Raw genomic sequence first — 21062 nt, 5'->3', positions numbered from 1 at the left:
TTGCTTCAGAGCTACTAAGAGCTGGCTTCCTGAGCTCATCTAGTGACGAGTATCTCCTAGAGACCTCCGCTAATCGATCTTTTTTCTTCTCCCTTTTTCCTCTTTTTCTTCTAATCTCTCTCCAGGTATTCCTACCTAACCTTAACTTTTCCTCGGGTTCAAGACCCTTGGAAAGGCCTGTATACTTATTTTGTGTACCATACTTCCTCTTTGTTCCTACTCTCTCTCCCCGCTTTACTTCTGATAGATTGTCCTGAATTTCCTCTAGAATTTTCAGCCCTATCTTAATCACTTGATAGCATGTGAAAAAGAACAAAAGGGCTCCTAACACCAGAAAAAATTCAAGGCCAAACATACTCACTGGTACTCTCGTTCCCCAGCTGAAAAGTTCTGAATTCATACAGTTGAATCCTTCTTAACAGTCTGCTTTACGGGAACCTTTATCACCGTCGTTCCCCAGCTGATGAGTTCTGAATTCGGCAGTTGAATCCTTCTCAACAGTCTGTGTTACGGGAACCTTTATAAACGTGATCCGCAGTTCTGGTTCTGAAATGAAGTATCCCTCCTGCGCCAGTCCGGAGTTTTTTCTCGTCCCGGAATTCGGCACCAATTGTTATTCGACGCGTTCTCACGACCGGCCAGGAAGAACACCACAGACCAGAATCTTCTGCGGCAAAGCTTTATTCTTACATCTTCAGGAAAAGAGAGCAAGAAGCAAGAGAGAGAAGCAAGAGAGAGAAGCAAGAGAGAGAAGCCAGAGAGCGAAGCAAGAGAGAGAAGCCAGAGAGCGAAGCAAGAGAGAGAGAAAACGAAAACCCCGTCCCTCTTAAGGAGCATTCTCCTTCGCCTCGGACGTGTCACTCCTTGATTGGCTGCAGCCCATCGGCCGAGTTGACGTCACGGGGAAGGCAGAGCACAAGTAGTCATAAGATACCCTTGGCACATGCGCAGATTATTTGTTTACCACTTAGAACACAGGATGTCAGCGCCATCTTGTAACGGCGAATGTGGGGGCGGCTCCCAACAGGTGGCAGTTGCCATTTCTCTCTGAACCGTCTCTCTAGCCCATATGCTTCTCTACAGATGAGTCCCTTTACACAGCTCCTTCCTTACTGCATGTGCTATGGTTTGTGCAGGCACTGAGCCATTATTCAATGCTGGTTATAGATGTTTCATTATTTGAGGAGAAAAAGTAGAAATGGGTATCTTTGGATTAAACATGCTATAAAACACTATAAAGTTGTCAGTAATTTAAGAAAATATCATCATCCTAGTATTTTAAATTATGGTAAGTACTATTAAGAATTTTGATGGTTTATCCACCAAAATGAGAATTTTTCTCCTATGGGTTGTAATACAAAGAAAGGGGCATCTTATCAGATTGTTCAAACAGAGGGAAGTGACCCAAAGGCTCATGGAGACAGGGTCTCAGGGGGGAGGCATTGAGGAAATGGGAAAAGATTTTGCATTCAAGTAACAAGGTGGGTTTTGCTGGTAGCTGCAATGGGAGCTCAGATAGTTTGGCCCTATGCTGCATAATAAAGAACATTAGCAGCAAACATTAGCATACCCATGACTGGAGTGGAAAGACATTCAGGGAAGCTGAGTCCTAACTTTGTTTTGGTTGATATAAAAATTGGAGGAGACATGGAATGGGAAATACTTAGATCATCTGTGGTAAGCATTATCAAAGTCTAGTATCTTATAGAACATAGAATGACAGAAATAGTAATCTTAGAAACAGAAAGAAGCTGGCCAAATAAATGCATTAAAACATTGTGTATGGTTAGAGACTAGCTTTCTTATCTGGTAACACAGAGGCAAAGATGTGGGAACTGTTACACTGAGTCTTTGAGGTTGCTGTCTTACACAGCATATTTGTGAATTATGCTGCTGGTTGGCTTGTATTTATTTGGATGTTTCTTCAAAGCAGCATTCTTTCTTTCTTCCTTCCTTCCTTTCTTTCTTTCTTTCTTTCTTTCTTTCTTTCTTTCTTTCTTTCTTTCTTTCTTTCTTTCTTTCTTTCTTTCTTTCTTTCTTGTTGTTGTTGTTGTTTTTTCCAAGACAGGGTTTCTCTGTATAGCCCTGGCTGTCCTGGAACTCACTTTGTAGACCAGGCTGGCCTCGAACACAGAAATCCACCTGCCTCTGCCTCCCGAGTGCTGGGATTAAAGGCGTGCGCCACCACGCCCGGCTTTCAAAGCAGCTTTCTTTAGCTCTGAGTGTTTAAGTTCTAGCATGTAATCTTAGTTGCTTAACACTGGACAAAATTGAGCAAAAATAGCCTTCATTTACAGATCTTTGCAGTATGTCTCAACACTGAATTCTTACCTTGTGTTTCACATAGCTGTTAAATAATCTATCAGTTCACATGTTGTAACCCGTTTAGTAATGACATCAAAGTATCAGTTCAAGAAGAGAAGGCCCCAGATGCTTTCATTTATTTCTCATGGGGTAAAACACGAGTGGGAGATGGCCATTATGTTGGAGGGATGCCCAGAGTGAAATCTGGGGTGAGTAGGTCTGTCATCATACCAATGATAAAGTGGTATCTTTGGAGAATGGTCAAAGCTGTGATAGCTCAGTTACTTCTATTTTTAAACATTCTGATGCACACATTTTAAATCATTTAGAATATTTTGTTTTCATACTCATGAAAGTGCGTACGTACTTAGATAAGTATGGTGGTCGACATTATGTGGACATTAAGTCATTGACAATAAAATTAGTAATAATTTAAAAAGAACATCAGTGAAAATTGGGCAAAAAGGAAGAGAATTTTTGGAAGTATAAAATCAATGTCATGTGAAAATACTAATATTTTTCTTTGATATCAGATTTAAATTACCAAATTTAATGGAAGAAGTCACTTTATGCACGAAGAAGTCTTAATTAAAAAGGGGGGCATAGAATATGATAACAAAGAGAAGAGTAAGGGTCCTTTAGACTTAGACCTGGGAATTTCTTGAGTGTAGAGAAGGAGTGTCTCTATTTCACCCTTGTCACAGGTTCATTTTCAGCTGCACTGTGGGAAGGAGAAAGGTGCCCTTCTGGTAGATAATGCTTTTCACCCCATAAGACTGAGGGTCTAGATGGAGCTCTGTGATTTAATGATGAATGATGGGCATCCTTTCAGGCCTGTATCAGTGGTAAGAGAAGAGCCTCATTCTCCAACCCTGATGATCACTTTCCCCACTGACGTCCCTTGGAGGCCTGCAGGCAAGAGACATGTATTCTTCTCATATCTTTGATTCTGAATATTACTGTTCTCTTTCTCAAGTCCTGGTGCTCCACATGTTTGTTAAGTTAATATCACCAAAAACCTGGACCAGATGATGCTTTCCCACACTGTGTAGGTGGAGGGGCTGTGTGTCAACTTTCTATACTTAGTCTACAGATTCAAATATTGACCTCAAACTTTAACGCCTTTACAGACAAGTCCTTAATGATGTTCAATCAAATATCAGAACGCTTTCTCACTCAGCTGAATTGACACATATAATTAATAATAACCCTTGGGGTGCTTCATCTCACTTAAAAAGAAAATGTTTTCACCTATCATAGCTGGTATGCAGAAAATGTGTTGCCACTGTGCCTGACATCCAGACCAACTATGTTTTCACACTTTCATTTAGGGATACAATATAGATCACTACTCAAAACGAATAGTTATTAATAAGTATAGTTTTAATAAAATTTATGAGTGGTGTATTATATGTAACTATATAGCACACACACATTCAGAATAATGTCTATGTGTTAGCCTGTGATTCCTTATATTTTTTAATATTATTCAGCATTAATGTAACCCGCAAAAAACTTAGTTTCGTTATCTGTAAGTGACGATAGTACACAGTACCTCTACTGTACCTATTTCATCATTGGAAGTTTAATAAATAAGATTTCTTAATACTCAGAAAGCTCTTAATGACTATTATTTATTATTGGCATTTTTATTGCTATGTGTGTTTGGATAAATAATAAATGGGAAAATAAATGGAATAGATATTTATCTTTGCATTTAGTTTTTATTTCTGGGGAAAAGATTATAGTTAGGCTAAAGGAACCTCCACTTTCACATCATTTGGCACGCACTCACCAACTCTCATGGTCACCATCAATTTACACTAGGGTCTTTATCACTAGTCTTGTACATCCGAAGTTATGATATGATGAAAAACTACACACACACACACACACACACACACACACAGAGAGAGAGAGAGAGAGAGAGAGAGAGAGAGAGAGAGAGAGAGAGAGCAAGCAAGAGAGAATTTAAAGAATTTTAAATGTGCCTTCTTAGTTGTTTTCCTTTCTGCTTCAGAAACAATATAGAATGAGAGCAAGTTAATGAAGGGAAGCTTTATTTTAATGCCTCGCACAGGGGTACAGTCCATCCTGGAGTGGCAGTCATGACTGCTGGTGCCTGTGGAGCTGGTCCCATTGAATCACAGTCAGGAAGAGAGATGACTGCGGGTGCTTGGGTACTCGGCTTGCTTTCTCCTTTGAGTTCAGGCCAGGGACCCCGTCCATGGACAGTGCTGTTGCAAGAGGGTTTGTCTACCCCCACTGATGTAATCTAGAAGCTTCCTCACAGACATTCTCAGAAGGTTGTTATCATGATGGCTCAATCCCAGCAAGTTGACAATGTAGTTTATCTGTTACAGTGCTTATCAATCAAGGTATATTTTGCTGCAGATTTAATAACTGATATAATAACTGTACTCAGGCATATATGCAAGTGCATATATAATTGCTCTTTTCAGCATTGATCAATCACTTCATCCATTCAGCATGAAGTGCATAGTATGTGCACACATGAGCATGGCTCATGTCTTTGTAACTGATTCATTTAAAACATATTCAGTTTTCATTTATTCACTTTCTGCTCATTCATTTAAAACATACTCTAAAACATTTACCTCTGCAAACCCATGTGCCATGTGGGCTAGAGAAATAAACATGAAACAACAAACAATTTTGAAATGTGCTAGATGAGAAATTCACACATAAGATTATCCTGACTCAAATACTCTTGCCTGTAGCAAGATAATGGTAAAACGACCAGAAAAGATCCGAAGTCAGAACACTGCTCCAATCTTACCAAAAAATGGATGCAGCTCATAGAGGAAAGGATAGAAGACATTTCCAGAAACAGAATGCTCCAGGAGGAAAGACAGAGGCATAGCTAAGATAAGAAGACGGGGTTAGTGGGGTAAAAGGATGTTTCAGTCTGGCATGAAGTTCAGGAGAAATGAGTGTCTGCTTTAATAAAGGCAGTGGCATTCTTTTGTCTGACCTACACCCCTGTATCCTTGTATGCAGCATCTAATTGGGAACATATCCAGATAGATAGGACCATTTTTGAATTTCATCTTAATTTTGTGTATGGTAGTTTTCTGCACATATGTCTGGTTTTTTGTGTATGCTGTTTTTCCTGAACATTTATCTGTGTACCACATCTGTGCCTGGCATCTTCAGAGATCAGAAGTGGGCATTGGATCACCAGGAACTGGACTTACAGACATCTGTCAGCCACCATCTGGGTGCTGGGAATAAAACCCTGGTCCTCTGAAAGAACAGGCAGTACTATTGCCTGCTGAGTCTTCTCTCCGGGACCATATTTGAATTTTTCAATGCATTGCAGGATTTCTTAGTTATCTCTGACAATGACATGCGGGCCCCCTCCCTCCCCCGTGAAGCAGCTCTATCTGTGCATTACTTATCAGAGCCACTATCAGATCACTTTCCGTCTCCATGGAGCAAGTGTTTCGGCCCATACTCATTTCCTGTGGTATTTCTGTACCACAAAAGTAAATATTTAAAGTCTCACGGTGAACAAAAATGTCAGTGATCTAACTTGGTCTAATGATCTAAGGGCTCTTCCTTGGAGATTTTGTTCATGAGAGCACGGGGTTGAGGTGAAGTGAGGGCCTTTTTATAATGATATCCCAAACATCAAGCTATTCCGACACAGTGTGACAGCGCGGGATAAGCAAGAACCGGTAACTTGGCTTGGGCATTTAACAACTGTAATTATTACTTCAGCTATCAAATAGAATCCTCATTTCTCTGAAACAGAGAAAACTAGAAAGAAACAAGAGATAGAGAGCAATTATCTCCAACTTCAATCCCAAGATGTTTGAATCATCTCTTGTTTCCTTTGCATTAAATATTTATATTGATTTCTTAATACTGTAAGGGACACTTAACACCTCTATTTATATATAAATGACTGGAAGAACACTTTTATACTTTCAACTGAAGTAGATTATTAAGAAATAGGCACTTGATATTGTATGAGGAAGTAGTTTGTTACTTTAATGTATTCCATAAATTATAATTGAGCATACTTAAAATACAGTTACTCATTAAAAACAGGGAAATCCACCCTGAACTAAGCCTTCACCCTTGTAAATTTAAGCCTGTCATGTAACGGAAAGCAGTTTCCTACCATATCTTATTGCCCTTTGGTTTCTAAGTCTCTGTAATTTTTTCCTAAGAGAATTGAGGTTAAATTCCACTCATTTTATAAGTCTCATTGTCTTCACCCCTTCTGGACGAACATTTTAGGTTTCCTAGCTTCTCTCTCACTGATTTGAATATCTCCCACTCCATACTTCCTTCAACATGCACAATTCAGTTCCTCATTAAAAACACTACTTTGAAGGTGCTGCCATCTTAGTTAAAAGCCCAGCCTGTGTTTTTGTTGAACCAAATGATATATGTGTATAGGTAAGTTTCATATAGTCTTTGAATCCAGCTTACCTGCTATGTCATTCGTTAACCTGTGCTTCTAAAGCCAGTGGGCACCAGGCTCCAACCACTTCCTTTTCAACAAGCTGAAGACAGCCTTTAAAGAACTGTTGTCTTCCTTTCCTCCCATTCTCATCTTTGCATTCTTTTCACTGTGTGTTCATCAAGTCTTGGTTATATGTGACCACATTCTCTTGCTTTAATATTTTATTAGCGTATATTAATTGTACAAAATAATGGTTCACCCTTACATTTTCATGCATGTGTGTAATGTACTTGGTCAGATTCAGCCCCTCTGCTTTCTCTTGCTCTCTTTCACCCCCAACTCCTGCTGCTTCTTTGTTTTCCGAATTAATCTTCCTTGCACTTTCATGACTGCACTTCGGAGAAATGACTCAATGAGTTGCATTGGGTTATTGTATTTTTTCAACCTTCCAATTCAAGCCTCTTTAATAATATGACTCAACCTTGACTCTCCTGGATATCTATTGAACCGCTTAGGAATTCTCCTTAATGAACACTCACTGGGTACCTGATATGGGCAAAACGTTTATTTATAGAGTTCTTTTTCACCAGATAATATTAGCAACAAAGTGCAAATCAAGTGAACAAAGATTTGAAGGTAGGACACCACAATTTGTGTATCTTCAGCATCCCTAAATATCTTTTTCCCTCAGATCAAATGGACTGCAAGAAAATTGGGAGTTGCCACCACATAACTCTCACGGAGCCTAGAAAATCATTTTGTCTCTCTTCTTTTAGTGACTACACTGACACATATAGGAATTTCCTATGTTGGCCTTCACTACATGAGAAATTTGTGAGTATTAAAATATATTATGTGACCTGGCCTTGACAAATGAAATTACTTCCATTCTTACACATTCAGAAAAGAATGTGTAAGGAAAGCAAGATCATTTAGAACTTTTTTCTATAGGTATTAAGGTGGTCTTCTCTGGGAATATGTGCTCAAGGGTGCTCTGGGTTTGCCTTAATCCACATAGGCGGGACCTTTTCAGGAAATCCAGGTGAGGCAAGCTAAGGAACACAGAGATGAGTTTAGTTATTACTCTGAATACAGTCGCAGCACTAGGAACCTTGAACCTCCCAGGTCAATCACCTGAGAAGATGACTTGCCTTTGGGTGTGCTTCCTTGACTTCACTGTGGTTGAGGTTTGAGATTGTCAGTTACACTAGAGAGAGATGGGTGCTGTTCAAGCAGTCTGCATTTTATTGTGAAAGGGAAATAAACTTACTGGACATTTTGAGAAAGGCATTAATTTATATTATGGCTATCATCACTACAGAATTCACACTTCTTCATAATTCTTTTGTTTATTTTTGCAATAACTTCATATTTAACTTCCTTGATTTGATGTTTTCCTCTCTTATTGCTAGCATTCACTATACAATTGTGACTATACAACTTGAGTTTCTGAAGGATCAGGTCCAAATGTCATTGTTTGATAGGCAAGTCTCCTCATTACCTTTTTCTTTTTACATACATGTTTATTTTTGACATTTCTTTCCACACCTCCTCATGATTCAGATAAACTACTCGTCACTAAGAATACATCTGACTCTTTGGTGAGGCAATGTCTTCATGTGTTTCACTCTTTTCCTTAGAATGTTCTAAGAAACATATTTGCACTGTGCATCATGTACTCTAGATATGATCCTCCTTCAAAGTCTGCCAGCCTTTAAGTGGGGAGTGGGCATGTCTTTTAATATTACAGTAGGTACAATACTAACTACAGAGGAACTCAAAAGGTTGGTGATTAAGAACTCACTTAACTAGATTACCAGAAACCTACTGGATCCTGTATGTAGAATTTAGATGCAACTGATATGGTGTAATGAATATAATGCTTCTAGGACTTAGATGTGAGTGACATGATCAAATAGGATCTAATTATTTACCAGTGTCCCACCACACACATTCATACACAGCAATTCTTTCTCTCTCCCCTCTCTCTCTATATGTATATGTATACACACATATACATACATACATACATATGTAATTATAAACACAATTTTGGGTTTGATAAATGCTTCCATAAGCCTCACATTTTATATAATTACCAAGGAGAGAATTTTAGAATGGAACGAAAAGAACATCACTTAAGTGCATGATTTAAAATAGCAAAACTCTGAAAAATGGGAAGAAAATGTGGAATTTAAGTCTTGTATAATAAAGTATCATTGGTTTTTTAAGTGGCAAAGTATCTTTGAGAATATCATCTCATTTTTTCTAAGTACATTTAGAGCTAATATATGCTCATTCTAAACATTATCTCAGAAAAGTGAGGCACACGTCCTGTAATTATAGTTTTAATGCATTTAAAGTGAGATATGCATTAAAGAAAAGATGCTTAAAGAATATCTGAACAGATTTGTATGTTTTTATGTTCTACTGTTACCTAAGATAGAGACAGTCTGTAATACCATGTCCCTAAAATTGATATTCATCTCATTTATTTGTGTTCCTCTCCCTCCCTCTCTTCTTCCCTCCCTCCTTCCCTCCCTCCCTCCCTTTTCCCCTCAATTACATTTTACAGAACATCACTGTAAAGCAGTCTAGTTGTTAGCACCTAGAAGCTAACATATCAGCCTAAGAGTAATCTTATGACTTAACTGAATTTGACTTCTGATGACAGAAAGAGACAAACAAAATCAGGTTGTGGTAAGTATGTCTAAGTCAAAACACAAAGTATCAGAGACAAAATGAGAAGAGCCCATTTGTGATAATGAAGTCAACAATGTCTTGCTTTAAATGTGATAACTGAAAAGAGACTCACAGGAGTGAGGGGGGTGTCTTATATCTGTCATGAGGAGAATACAGGCCTGCATAGAAGTAGATTGGGAAGTATAAAGTGTATGGCCAGAGAATATTTGGTATATTAAAAATAAATTTAGATAAACAGAGACCTTAGAAGTTGGGCTGGAGGCATGCCAAGTGGCAGAATGTTCAATTGGTATGCATAAGACCCCAGTTAAAGCAACACCACTAGAAAATCATCACAGATTTAATGATCATGCACAAGATTGACTGGAAGTACATCACAGGATATGCAGATTAATGCCACGAAGAGAAAACACAAATCATCTGTGCCTGAGGGATATGTTTGCTGTTGTATTGTCGTAGGCAACACCGGTAGGTAAGCAGAGTAGCTGGGATAATCCAAGAAATCATTAGGATTTTCCTAGGAGACCGATGAACTTAGCAATAGTAGAAACTGGGAGATCTACAGTGGAAAGAAAGCTAAATAAAGATGTGCTGGGCTGAAAACACATTGGGTTTTGGATCCCAGGAAATGTAAGTTGTAGGAGGATTTGACTTGGTTAGGGCCAGATACAGGGTGGATGGATTTAGATATGCTGTATATAGAGATGATACGGGCAGAAGAATAATGTTTGTGTGCCAACCACCTGGACTGTGGCCAAATGGATACTCTACACTACTGGGCTAGTAATTCTAGACGTTTCCCTCTGACTTACTAGCATTTCTAATATCTATACCCTTTGCCCACCTAACAGGATGCTGCCAGGAAGCTGGTCAGGTGGTTCCCTTTATAATGTCACAATTTAACAGATTAATCACCTTTGTCTTTTACTTCTTCAAAGTAGAAATATGAGCTGTCATTGCCCTATAAGCTCCTTCTTGGCATATTATTTATATTTAACCCATTTTAAGTAAAATGCATGTAATTTATGATGAACACTGCAATAAAATTTCATCTCAGGGTAACACTTTATTAACACTCTTTCTTCTTAAGCTCTTTGGGAAGGGGAAAAATATTAATTTCCTGCTGTGAGTCTTCAAGACTTTTCCAAAGAATGAGTAATACCCATTGCTTTTTCTTCACTTGAGGAGAACATGTTATTTAATTTTCTTTGTATATGTAATTACTGGGGAGGGGTTGAAATCTTCCCACTTAGTGACATTCTAGATTGAAAACACACCTAGAACACACACTAGCACATTGAGGTGTCTCAAATATACACTCAAGCCTTTCTTTTCCCCATATTTTAACCATTCATTTCTGGGAAAGATGTTATTATCACAGCTATCTGACAATATGAACACACACACACATGAACATAAACACACTTATAAAGATGAATGTATACTTCTTTAGAGACATCTGCCTTCACTCTATCATAAATAAATAAATAAGTTAGTAAATAAATAAATAAATACATAGTTTTCAAACCTAGGCCTTTTGGAGCCAATGATTAAAAAAAAAATACCAGTGTTTTTATTTATTTTATTCCAAGACTTCCTCCCAAATCTGCAAGTGAGCAGATGTGTTTGTGCAAATTTTACAGAGAATTTGTGTGGTTTTTACTTTACTGAGACTTGCAGACAGCCTCTGACTTAATGACAGACTTTGTATTTGAGCACCATTAACTTCACAACCCAGAAGGCCACATGACCTTTAATGATCAGTACTTTCTAGATTATAATTGTGTCCAATATGTCTCTCCGTGCTAAACTTAAGCGGTAAAAGAACAGTAATGACTGTGGTGACACATACCTGTAATGTCTGGGGAGTCAGAGAATAAAGGGTGAGAAATTCCAGACCATTCTTGGTTACATAGTGAGTTGGTGGCCAGTGTGTGATACTTAATGCCTTATCACAAAATAAAAAAGAAAGAAAGGAAGGAAAAAAAAGAAAAGAAAAGAAAAGAAGAAAAGAAAGGGAAAGAAAAGAAAAGAAAAGAAAAGAAAAGGAGAAGAGAATAAAGGAAGGCATAGCCTAGGAAATCATGCTCAAATCACTATTGACTTGTCCATGAAGTCATACTGCACTCAAGTAGTATGACTGATTTTCAACACGAAAAACAAATGCCCTTCTGTGTATTGGTATTTTAGTCAAAAGAGAAAAGACATCATAACGATGCTAAATTAGAACCCCTGAAAACACATATCCTTAGTGTTCCAAGTTTATGTGCATTGTTATGATAAACACAGCAATACCACCAGGCAGGTGCTAGTAGTATTCCAGTTTTGCAGAAGTGGAATGTGAGGTTAGTGGCTTCGGCACCAAATGACATGGGTGGGCTTATTTCCTTGAGAGCTATAGTGGGGGATGTGGAAAAAAACTGATCAATAGAAGTTCGGCTCTTATGAATGTGTCTTAATTTCTTGTTGCTGTGACAAAATACTGTCGCAGAAGTAGCATAAGCGAGAAGAGGTTTACTTTTGCTTACAGTCCCTGAATACAGTCCACAGAGGTAGAAAGTCACAAAGGCAGCAGTTTGGGGGAACTAGGCCTAGTGCATCTCCAGTTAGGAAGCAAAGAGGGGAAGGCATGCAGAACTTGCTTAGTTATTTCCAGAATCCCCAGCTAGGGAGTAGTGACTTCTACCACCCCTAGCCAAGACAAGTTCTCAGACAAGCACTAGCTTTTCATCCAGAGAACCTCCGTTTAGAAAGTTCACAACTACTTGTAATTCCAGCTCCAGGATATCCAATGCTTTCTTCTGATGTCCCCAGGGACCCTCCCACACCCCATTCTTTCACACACACACCCCTCCAACACACACAGGGGAAGGAGGAGGAGGGAGAGAGAGATAGACAGATAAAGTCACAGTAAAAATAAAAGAAAAAAACTAACAAGTATAGTCCTTGACCAGGGTGCCCAGAAGCCTGTCTCTAAAATGATTATAGCTCCAACTAGACAGCCTTATCCATCACAGGTTCATGGCACACACAGACGGTGACAAATGTTGCCTGTCTGGCACGTCTGTTTTGTTAACCTTCTTGAGCTTTTCTTTTAAGTAACTCATGAAAATGAGATTATAATGTTCAGTGTATAGATTTCGTTCTCACAAAGAATAATGTAAAGCTACAATAGGACTTATCTAAAAGTAATGTCATCTTATTGATATAGAATATTGGAAATAAGCAATGTTCAATTACTACGTTTAGAGCTTAGCAGGACAGCTGCAAAGGGTGGCCACGGGATGAGGAGACAGCAGATTACACAGAAGCTTATGGAAGTTACAAGTGGCATCTTTACTGAATTGTCTTTGCTTCTTGTTTAAAAGCTTAATGTTGTAATTACTATGATAGCCTCTCTCATGATGCTACCTTTGTTTGTTTCTTTTAAAATGGCTTCTTCCTCATTAGTTTTAGCCAGGCTGGCCTTGAACTCAGAGGTCCTCTTGCCTCTGCCTCTTGAATGCTAGGACTGAACTGATTCAATTAAATTAAAGGTATGTACCATATGCCCTACATATTATAATATTTTAAGTGTGCTATCTCCTGGAAGTTAAAGATTCGATGAAATAGTGTTGCTGATATGAGAACACTTACTTGTTTTCAACTTTCTGGAAAGCTGCATAGAAATTTTGAAGGTTTCAAGTTGAATTAGCAAGACTAGAGAAGGAAGAGCAGTAGCCAAGTGTCCCAGGCTTGATTCAGAGTGAAGCCTTATTGTCCTAGGCATACCTATAGGTTACTTCCTTGAAAGGAAAACAACCAAAACCAAAACAAAACCAAATAAACAAAAAAGATGTACTAAGTCGCAAAACTATGGAAAAGTGCCTTCAGGATCCTTCCAAGTGGGGAAAATATGTCATGATCAAGGTTGTTCTGAAAACCAGCATGACTGTGACAGAATCTCACAGTTCCTATTGGTTAGTATTAATTAACAAATAGCAACAATTACCTTAAATCTGTTAGGACAATCGCCTTCATTGGGTTGCTATTTGGGGTAACCCATTCCTCTGAATTTTAGAGACTTAGACTAAGACGAATGAGACGAACCCCAAGATAGAAAAGAGAGCTGTAGCTTGTGTGTCTCTGGTTTCTCAGAGCAACTCCTCATTCTCCTTTTGGTTAAGATTGTTACAGGTGGTCATCAATTATTTCAGTGGGTCTCAGCTTCTCTCTTCTCTTTCAAAGAGATCACAGAGGCTAGTAGGTTGTGACTGGGTGCAAGAGTGCACTGCTAGGCATCACACCCTTCACAAGTCACAAAAGCCAATAATGATTACTGTGGTGGATTTTTAAACGTTGACTCTCCAGCAGTTAAGAATGTGGGCACAGCTGGAGAGGAGAGACTAATAGTACTAGACATTTATAATGCTCCTACCAGTTCAGGGACCAGCCTGCTCCTACTTAAAGGGAATTTGAGGGGAGTTTGCTGGTCTGGGTGAGATCCTGCGATACTCAGTGGTATGCTGTTTCCCCCAGGTCCAGTCTCCCCTCTCACCAATCCCAGGCCCCTGAAACACAGCACCAAGGCACCAAGGACCAAGAAACTCAGCTTGCAGGAGGCTTCTTGCAGGTGGCCCGCCACCGCCACCGCCACCGCCACCTCCACCTTGCCAACCCGCATTTAGTTGCCGCTCCAAGAGGCTTAGAAGACGTCACGAGTGACGCCCAGGGCCCTTCACCCTTCCTGCAACCTCGGACGTTGCTGGCGCCGTGGGCGCTGCGGGGTGTTCGGGCTACCGCGGGTTGGAGGGACCAGAGAAGGCGGAACTTAGTAAAGGGAGGGGGCCGCCACCAGCACCTAGGCGGCTGCTGTGGAGGCTCCCCCCCCCCCCCCCGACCTGGGGGAAGTGATGCTGTGCTACAAGGCTGTCAGGAGTAGTGAGCCGGAGCTGGTGAGCAGGACCGCCCGGCAGGAGGGTAGATCTAGTTGTGTTGAGACTCCAGCTCCCAGCGTATGGCCAAGAGAGGGAGAGAGCGCGCGCAGCAGAGGCTGATGTGTGTGTGCGCGCGTGAGTGTGCGTGTGTGTGTGTGTGTGTGTGCCTGTCTACAGGTAGCAGCGGCAGCGGCGGGGACGCGAGCAGGGGACCCATCTGGAGCTACCGCTCCGCCTAGGATTTTCTGTGGCGATTGCTCATTTGGCTGACGGATCCGTGGTTCCCAGAAAAACCTCATCTTCTCCGTTTCTACTCTCCTTTAGGCGTCTCCAGTTTCAAGTGTGTGTTTAGGGATAATTTCATATTTTTCTTTTTCTTCCTCTTCCTCCAAAGCTTCTCAGGAATTCTGGCACGAAATCCTTGGATACATTTGCTCTGCCAAGTTTTGCTGCTCCAGCCCCCTCCCTCCTCCAGAGGCTTCTGGGGTGCTCTTCTTTTGGATTTACATGCAAAGAACCTATATATGTTTATATATCGGTCGGGTAGCTTATGATACATTTACGTGCGTCTCAAAGCTTGGTTTTCATCTTCTTCTCCTCAACACAGCGAAATGTTCCAGAGCTGATGAGCACAGAGACCATTATTCACATTCTTTTGATCCTGGTTTGGAACAAGGGGAGGGAGAGTGAAGAACTGTTTAACGTTCTGCCATCCTTAGGCTGAACGCTAGGCACCAAGAAGTATTTCTGGTTGCAGAGCAGGTACAACGGGGGCTTAGAGAGAAGGTAAGGGGGCCTCTTGAGTCTACTAGGCATGGCATTTACCTCAGTCCTAGGGACTGCTGATAACTTCCTGCTGGCTTCTACCTGCCCTCACCTTTTCCACCAACCCTACCCCATCCCTGTTCTCTACCTTGCTCCACCCTTTTCCAAAATCCCCGGGGCCCAGGAGGAGGGATCGGGTGCTGGGGAGGGTGACTGTGTTAAAGATGTGATAGTCCATTACAGTTTAAATGTGTCTTGTATTCCCCCACTTGATTGAGTTTCCCAGTACCTGCCTCTGTCTTTTAGCGGTTTAAAATACATTTTGTCCTTTATACAACAACAGTAACAAAAACAACAACAACAACAACTACAACAAAATGCTATGTCGATCAGATCAATGTTTTAAACACATCTTGGTGTTAAGTCTCCACTACTATCTTCTGATGAAAATAAAAACAATAAAAATTAATGAACTTTAATGAGCTGGGTGGTTTCTTCAATACTAGGTTTCATAGAATCTCCAAAATGCAGATAAACAGCAAGGAGGACAGTGGGCTTCAGCTCCTGTAAATTCCAGTTGTGTCACAGGGAGGGCAAATCCCCAGAGTTGAGAGAGAGGGAGCTAAGTCTAGCATAAGAAGACCTACGCGGCCAGCGAGTTTTTTAAAACCCACCTTTTACACTGCATCCAGTCCTCGATTAACTCCTGCTCTGGGGATGCGTTAACCGAACAGACCTTTTGATGGAGAAGTGGGCTCTTCTCTCTGTTCCTGGTCTTCAGCCAGCCTCCTTCCTCCCCCTCTGCCTGTCTGGCCCTGGCACTTTGCAAATCGCCGGTTTTGCGCACCCTCGCGGTGGGCGTTCTCCACGTTGCATCCTGCCCCCTCGGTCCTTCTTCCAGCGGGGTGGCCGAGTACATGCATCTTTCTCGGGGGGCTCGCTCGCACACGCCCTCTCCCGCAGCCCGCGACTCCCCACCTGCCCCGGCTCGCCTTAGCCTCTCTTCTCCTTCGGGTGCATCCCTGACCCTGGCATCCCTTCATCCCGGCCTGCTAGGGTTCGGAGCGTCGGGACGCGGCTGTGGCGGCGGTGCGGAGCTGGTGTGGGAAGCCAAGGCAGGAAAGGCGAACCCGAGTGGGTGGTGAGAGGCCAACCGAGTCCGTGGGAGCCAGGGAAGCCGAGAGGAGTGAGACACTGAGTGTGCGCTGCGCGCTGCCCTGGTCGGGGCGGACTCGTGCGGAGGCTCCTAGTCTTCCGAGCGGCGCCCCAGCCTCTGCAGTGAGCCTGCTTGGGTGCGCCTTGGGACCCAGGCACCCAGATCCCGGAGGTCGGCGGAGAGGTACCCGAGAAAGGCAGTGATTCTGAGAGTCCGCGGAGGGGAGACGCGGAGGCTGAGCGGATGGAGGAACAATGCCGCCTCCAGAAGCAAAGCCTTTCTTGAGCCTTGGCTGGAGTGTGGAGTCGGCTCTCTGCTCTGCTCTCTCCAGGCCTTGAGGCTACTTCTGGGCTTGGTTCCGCCTCTTAGTTTGACAGGAATTAGAAAGTTGCTCTTCTTCTCTACAAGGTTTCCTTTGAAGTGGCTTTCCGATCTGCGTGCTGGTTCAAGTCAAGATGTCACTTTCTGGATCCCCCGCGAGGAGCGACTAATAGATTATGCATTGTTGGGCAATAAACTCTCCTGGGAAGAGAGGGTAGTCCACCCCAAGGTTTAAACGGTTCGCCACTGACTCCTGCCAGCCTCAGCACAATGCCTTGTGAGTAGACATAATATTAAAGCAACCTGCAGTAAATTTTAAATTATTTAGGATGAGGTTTTTGAACGAGGAATAATTTATTCCGGAGGAAGCAGTTAGGCTGTTATTGGAATGAGGGAAATATGTCCCATATTTGATTCATTTGTGATTATTCTAATGAGCTCTGGCCTGTACCACTGTTTTCTCTTTCTCTCTCTCTCTCTCTCTCTCTCTCTCTCTCTCTCTCTCTCTCTCTCTCTCTCTCTCTCTCTCTCTCTCTCTCTCTCTCTCTCTTTTTCCTTCCATTTCTAGGGCCTTAGTGGTAGACATAGGGCTGGGGAAATGTGAATTTAGATAGTTAACCCTCTCTCTTTCACTGTGTGTTTTAATAGAGTGTTGACATCCCAATTTCCCTCTTTTTATACTAAAACTACTGTAGCCTATTTTGCTTAAGTAACTGGAAGTTTCATGCTATATTTGACATTACAGTGTCTTGATACATTTCTCAAAATTAATTATACTTGGACTATTAATATGATCATAATTTTTTAAATGGCATTTAGAGGAGGTGTGTATGTATGTATGTGTGTGTGTGTGCTTGAGTACAAAATCTATAAAATTTCTGAGCGTAGTCAGCTATTACAACCTAAAGAGAGTGCCAGTTTTCTTTGGAAATGAGTTGAGCAGCGAAGACCATGTGTGTATTTAGAATATCTAATGCAAAATGCAAAACCCCATTAAGTTTACTGTGCCCTTGGCAGAGAATGGATCTCAGTCTCCTTGCACTGCCTAGTGATGGAGTGATTCACAGAGAATGTGGAAGTTAATCATTGCTCAGGCCTTCTGATGGCACGGAGTGATTAAAAGGAGTAACTGTTTTCTGTAAGCCTGCTCTTCTACATGTAGTCTTTACAATCCTTCTAGCTAAAGGAGGAACGGGGATATTTCAGAAGGAAGTAACACTAGAGATCCTAGGGTTTGAAGTAAGAAGAGCCTCTTTGGGGACTTCCCCCTCACCTCCACCCTCAGAATTGCTGTCTGTCAAATTTAATTTTTTTTCCTGTGGTTTTATTTTGTGAAAATTTCCATTTTTATTTAGTGATAACATATTGCCATATAAAAATGCTTGGATTGTTTGCAATTGGAACAGGGCTACACAGGAAGGTAGGCCCAGGATCTTCTCTGCTTGTTTCTGGTGGGGGAAGGGTTGCCTAGAAGTCTAGTTGACTCTGGGCAGGGTCAGTCAGATGACTCCCCTGAAAGACACAGTGCCATCTCTTCCAACCCTAGTTTCTCAGATTTGACTTCACATTTAGCATTTTCAAGCAGTTATTCTGGGATAAGTCCTGCTCTTATGTCAACTTGCCTTAACTTATTACTTTAGCTTTTCAAAAATAAAATTAAACCTTAGGATTATTAAGTAGCTAAAACTATAGAACACAGGTACAAATTTTAAGATTTGCTATTTAAATTTTTATCTTTGATGTTATTGACATTTTATGGGTCGATGGTTTTTAATCTATCTATCTATCTATCTATCTATCTATCTATCTATCTCATGTAATTGGTATACCTTTCTCTGAGTTTCCAAGTGTTAAATCAATTTTTAACATTTTTAGAAAAGCTTAGTCATGGATGTCTCTAGAAGATCCTGCCCCTACTGAAGAGTTACTTCATAAATTACCTATGTGAAGGTAGTTTTTATAAAGCAAAGCACAGCTGGAATTAACAGTAAGACCAGAAATTTCAGCAGATTGACAATAGAATCTAATGTATTTTGCCATGGTCTGTCTTCCTTATGTGACATTTGATGACCATTTTCAGTCTATTAAATTATAATCTCTTAGTTATGTTTCAATCACTTATAAGGAGAGTCACAAGACTTGCACTTTCTAAGACTTAAGACCAGTCTTGAGGATATCAACATTGCCCAATGGTTGGGGTAGCCCTACCTGCCAACATCCAAATTTTATGAGAATCAACACTTCACAAACTTTCCATAGAAACTTCCTTTGTCTGCTGCTACTCCAAAATTTACCTTTTGGTCCTGTTCCATGACTCTTATTATGTGCTTGTGTTAACATATCTTAGTAGATCCAACTCCCTTCACACCCACTGCCCAGAATTTTAGCTTCCTATGGCTGTCTTTCTTTTCACCCTTTTTCTTCCTTTACCCCCTCTGATAGGCTGCTGATTCCACAAGCACTTATTTTCACATTCCATTATTTGGTGTTTTTATTGGATGGTGAATTGCTGGTGGTCAGATCAGAATCCATACCTGATTTATCATTGCATTTAGAATTCTTATCTCCATGTCAGAACATGAAGTAGACCACACATGGATAACACATATTCTTCATAACTAGATTTCACCATGAAGTAATTACTAGTCTAGCAGTGGATTAGGAAAGTAAGGTTTATTTAATGTCATATAACAAGAAGACAGACAACTGACAAAACATTGAAGCAAACAAGATTCTCCTATCACCTTTGTACTTTGTTGTCATGATCAGAAGATTGACTCCAGGCCTACCATCTCGCTTATGATCTCTGGTCCACCAAAATGTGAGGGTGGCAAAGAAAAGGGAGCGCTTTAAATCAGAACTCCCCAACTTGACATTGCTGTCCGTTATTTGGGGCTGGTTAATTATTTTTCTTTTCTGTGGGAAAGATTCTGTACATTGTGAATGTTTAGCAGTATGCATGACCTTTACTCTACGCACCTGTCCTGTACCCAAGAAGTACCTCCAGACATTGCCAAGAATCCCTGTGTGAAAAAAGTGACCATAGTTGGGAGTATTGCTCTGGAGTGGGAAGGGAGAATCTGTTTCCTCCTCGCTCTTTCACTTTGTGTGTCGGTGCTAGTGAGGGCCTGTTCTGAAGTAACAAATGAGCCTTTATGAGCCTGGAATAAAGAAGGAAGATGGGGAGGAGAAGCACGGAGATGGATGGGACCACACACACCTGCTTTTTGGGCCGTATGTGCAATGTGATTTTTTTTCCCCATGAACTTGCATTTTCATATACATCAGACTCTTGTCTGGTGGCAACTCCTTGATATCTGATGTTGGTATAAAAATAGTTTGGTTACTTTTGATATCCTGAACAATATTAGAATCTTTGAGGGGGGAATGGACATGAGATTGAAACCTAGTAATGCTTGCTGCAATTATAGAATAAATAAATACATATAAGTCATCTAAATAGTTCAGACAGGTGGAAAAGTCAAGGGCATATGGTTTTCACGTGATAAATGTTGATGAATTAACCATGACAATTGTTAGGCAATAAGGGGACAGGACAGAGCAGCTTTATTTTCTTACCTTTCCTCCTCAGACATTGCATTTACAAATGAGGATGTGGTCAATTATGTTAAGAAGGATAAAGGAAATAAAAATGTACATCTTGGGTTTAGTATTGCTTTCCAGTGCTTACATTTTACAAATTATCACATGTTGGTGATGATACTGAGAAAATTAATAGATCTCTGGACAGACATGTTAGCATGAACAGAAACGAAACGTAACAGCTATGCTTCTTAATTGTTTATCTAATTATGGCAATAAAGGCTAACTTAGAAGTAATAAACCTGCTGCACAAAGACATATCAGGATTGCTATGGATGGCCAAACCACTTGTCCAATATTTTCTCTATTCATTTAAATTTTTCTCTATAAGTTTATTAGAAGCTAATTTGTGTTAAGCTTTGTTCAATGTAGAGATGTAAAGTATGGTGATTCTTAGGTAGCCTGAAGTTGTGAGTTCCAAAGTAACCAAGTGAAGAACTAGGGATGTAGTTCAATGGTAGAGCACTTTGTACACATAGCGTGGTGAGTCTTTAAGTTCAGCTACAAGTGCTCAAGAAAACAAAGAAATAAAATCGCAGGAAGGGCCCAGTGAATGCCTTTACAAATAAGACTGTCACTGGGTCAGTCGATGATTCTGGAGGTGAGCTGAGTGAGGGTTGGCTGACTTAGCAATTTAATGATAGGAGTTTAATCATGTCAGTTGACTGCATATCCTGGGACCAGTGTAGCTATTGCAGAAGCAGTCAACCCTCTTGACACAACCACACATCAACAGGAGGGAACAGGCATTCTCTTGTGAAGCTTCCTAATGCTAGGAAGAAAAGTTCCCTTACAGCCAATGCAGAAAAACTAAAGAAGCCCCCACTCCTACCTTATAATTTATGCAAGGTAGGAC

General features: G+C 40.8%; 1 protein-coding gene and 1 long non-coding RNA gene across 9 annotated transcripts in view; one reads left to right on the top strand and one right to left on the bottom strand.

The window, feature by feature from the left end:
* Positions 1-11013: 11013 nt before the first annotated feature.
* On the bottom strand, positions 11014-15931 carry A830092H15Rik. The gene is made up of 2 exons (XR_389623.4): positions 15801-15931; positions 11014-15022 (listed from the first exon to the last, which is right to left on the bottom strand). It is a non-coding gene; the product is annotated as an RIKEN cDNA A830092H15 gene (long non-coding RNA).
* The window catches only part of Nlgn1 (neuroligin 1), a 911059-nt gene continuing 905014 nt past the window's right edge, over positions 15018-21062 (top strand). For 6 of the 8 annotated variants that reach the window (XM_006535418.4, XM_006535425.4, XM_006535424.4 and 3 more), the window contains exon 1: positions 15018-16880. The gene's annotated coding sequence lies outside the window, so the exon portion shown is untranslated. The remainder of the gene's footprint in view (positions 16881-21062) is intronic. The other 2 variants (NM_138666.4, XM_030252466.1) reach the window with 2 other exon arrangements.

Source organism: Mus musculus, chromosome 3 (genome assembly GCF_000001635.26).
Source record: "Mus musculus strain C57BL/6J chromosome 3, GRCm38.p6 C57BL/6J".
Lineage (NCBI taxonomy): Eukaryota > Metazoa > Chordata > Mammalia > Rodentia > Muridae > Mus > Mus musculus.
This window is presented reverse-complemented; position numbering and strand designations above follow the sequence as displayed.